A 3,682-nucleotide genomic window follows, 5' to 3' on the forward strand; every position below is an offset into this window, starting at 1 on the left:
GAGGGCATAGCAAACTACACCTTTCTCTGCAATCTCCTTCATTAATTGTTTAGCTTCTACCATCAGCACCTTGGAATCCTTCCCTTTTGATTCCATCTCTTTCTCTATCAGAGGTAAGAGTTCTATCACCTTACCATCCTTGGTGATTGAGTAGGTGTTTCTCAACCCATCATGATGAGCTTTAAAGTCATACTGTCATGGTCTCCCAAACAAGAGATGGCATGCATCCATCTTGGCTATATCAAATAGCGGTCTATCTTTGTATGATCCAATTTGAAACTCGACCCAAGCCTAATCTTCTACCACTACTTGCTGACCTTGGGTGAGCCATGAGACCTTGTAGGGGTAAGGATGAGGCAGCTTTCTAAGTTTAAGCTTCTCTATCATTTCAAGTGATACAAAATTTTCAGTGGATCCAAAGTCTATCAAGACCTTGCATACCTTTCCTCCTGCCTTGCAAGTGGTTTTGAAAAGAGATTTCCTTTGTGTAGGCTCCTTGTCAGGTACCTTCATGGTGGTTACCACTCTCCTCATCATTAGAGCCTCTCCTCTTTCAAGATTTCCATAGCTATCAAGAGCATTAACACTTTGATAGATGTTTACACTTGCCACACTTTGACAATCAGGTTCCTGCACCAAATTGCTTCTCCTTTCTCCCATGGAGCTAGAAGCCTTCTCCGGACACCTATTGGCCATGTTCCCTTCTTTGTTGTAGTTATAGCACCTAGGAAGTCCTCTTCCTTGCGATCTTCCTCTGGAAGGTGGTCTTCTACCCCTAAAGTTCTCTCTTGGATTGTAGCCCCCTCCTTGGTTGTAACTGCTCTCTCCTTTATTGCCTTCTTGGTTAGAGTCACCCTGGTATTCAAAACTATTTCCTCTACCTCTGAAAGGGCCTCTTCCCCCTCTTTTTTGTCTCCCTTTACCTCTTCCATTTTGTTCCTGCCTTCTCTTCAACTTCTCCTCCACCTTGAGTGCCAATTGAAAACACTTTTGGACTATCTTTGGGGTGTCGAGATTCAAATCTTCTTCGATTGTAAATCTCAACCCATTGAGATATCTTGCGACCTTCTCATCTTCACTCTCTTTCACCTTGGTCCTCACACACAACTTCATGAACTCCTCTATATAGGAACTCACATCCATCTCCTTCAGCTTCAAATTCTTTCTTCTTCTATGCAATTGGACATTGTAGTCCATTGGGACATAGGCTTCTTTCACTAAAGCCATCATCTTCTTCCATGTAGCCACTCTTCTCTTTCCTTCTTTCACTCTCTCATCTTGGATGAAAGTCCACCAAGTTAGTGCAGCCCCTTTCATTTTGGATTGGGCCATCTTCACCCTCTGGTGCTCCGGTATGTCTTCACTTTCAAAATAATTGTCCAAGGAGTCTATCCACTCCATCATTGTATCCGGCTCCATCTTGCCTACAAACACTAGTAGATCCATCTTCACATCCATTGTTCTTCTCTCCATGGACTTGAGGACACCCATCAGGGGTCTCTGGTCTGCATGAACCTCTACCTCTTCCTACCTAGGGATCTCCTCTTCATACCCTTCTTCTCCAGAGTCTCTCTCTCCCCTCTCCACTATGTCCTTCAACTGGTCCATTTCACCTCTCAAGGGCTAATTCTCAGCCCTGACTTCTCTTCTCTCTGCCATCTACTTCTTTACCAAGACAACCAACTCAGCATTGGTCATCCTTGATGGCATTTCTTGGGATCCCTCTTCTTCCGACATCTTGTCTTCCCCTTCTATCCAAAGAACACTCCTATCCTTTGATACCACTTGATGCAGAGCCCTACCCACACACCTAAGGAAAATCCCAAATAAGGTTAGACTTATGACCCCCCCAAATGATCACAAGGCTTCTGCAAGGAAGGACTCCACACTTTGGATGAGTCTACTCACAAGCTCACTAGGCTTGGGCCTACTCAAGATGAGTAAATGCCTCAATACCTACCCTACACCATCCTATAACACCTTGCTCCTAAGGGCTTAGGATTTTATTCATTTGTGGCCATTGGAAATTTATCCAAGCATTGGTTTTGGGATTAGGCTCCAGTTTCTTAGACCTCCTTTAGAAACCTACCCCCTACGCTTGTAGCCCTATTTGGCGATAAAATGGATCTTAACTCCAAACTGTATCACACACCCATACAAACAAGTTACCATTCCAAACACCCTTTTGGAAGTTGTACTTATCCCCAAAATGGTTTGATCAGGTCTACAATTACAAAGTCTGATCCCTTTAGAGGCCAAGAGACCTAATAAGGGCAATTAGGCCTATTTTCCAAAGCAACTACCAATAAATGAACTCCAACTAGAAAACCAACTCTATGGGCATCTGGGGGCTGGTGAGTAACCTTTAATTCTAGGGTTGCACACCTAGAATCCACTGCTATGACATTTTATGATGACTATCCTAAATCTTGTCCTAGGTAGTCACATAGAGATGCCTACCTAATTCTACTCCTTTCTCCACACAACCAAGTTTCCCCTGCAAAAAACCATGAAAAATATAAAGTACAGAGTCTTATCCTGCTTCCCTCCAAAGGAAGGGTCTTCTAGTGGACTAGAATGCAAGATAAGGCCGTGTTTATCCAAAACCCTCTCCAAACCCTCAATTTACGGGTTGCAGTCAGAAGAATGGAGGGTTCTCACTACTCTGGAACAATTAGGACCTCAGACCACCACCAAAAAAAATCTATTTCACTCCTCTATCTACTCCATGGATTGTGTGATTCAAATCAGTCCTTACAGTCATGTGCAACTCCTGCAAACTCTGAATTTCTAGCAAAACTACAATATTTTAGTGTTTTATTGTCTCACAAACTCCAATTACAACAACAAAAACCTTGGGAATCATGTCCACAAGTCTTATACAAGTCTCCAATGGTTGAAAACTGAATTTTTAGTAGATTGGAGCCATTGAAAGGCTTCCCCCAAAAGTTGCAATTTTGCACAAAATGTTGTCAAACTTGCTAAGGTTGGGATCCACACGCATGGATCAACCAAACACTCTTAAAACATGTCTCAAACCTAACAAACACAATAATAAACCATATACTACCCCTATTGACCACATTGTCCCAATTGGCTTGTCAAATTGCCAAATTGGTGACATGGGCTTACATGGTGGGGTTTATTGAATTCATGAAACACAAGACACACTAAGACACTATCATGTTCCTAGTCTTCATCCTTAGATTCATGATTGGAGTGTTGATGAGGTGCCTCTTCACCAATAAGGGTGACACTACTTCCCAAATGGTGATCTTTGTTGATGAAATACAGGATATCATTGATCTATCTAGCAATATTATTGAACCAAATAAGCTACTACAGCAGCCACTAGTTATTACTGTTTCACATGTTAAAATGGTGGAATTACCGGCAACTCAACCAAATGTGGATATCCCACCCCCACCGGTACAATAAAAACACAACTACCACCAGTTTTACAGGCTACTCAAGAGATACATGTAGAAAAAGTTGAAGAGAAGCCCTCTGAGCAAGAAAAGGAACAAGAGAAAGAGAAAATTGAGAAGAAATCTATTGAACTTGAAAAGGAATTAGTCAAGCAGCAAAATGATGATGATGATGACTCATCAGGCATCAAAGGGCCTATAGATGTAGAGAATATGAGTGCATTGGAACTTATGGAGATTACAACTATGATGCA

Source organism: Cryptomeria japonica, chromosome 10 (genome assembly GCF_030272615.1).
Source record: "Cryptomeria japonica chromosome 10, Sugi_1.0, whole genome shotgun sequence".
Lineage (NCBI taxonomy): Eukaryota > Viridiplantae > Streptophyta > Pinopsida > Cupressales > Cupressaceae > Cryptomeria > Cryptomeria japonica.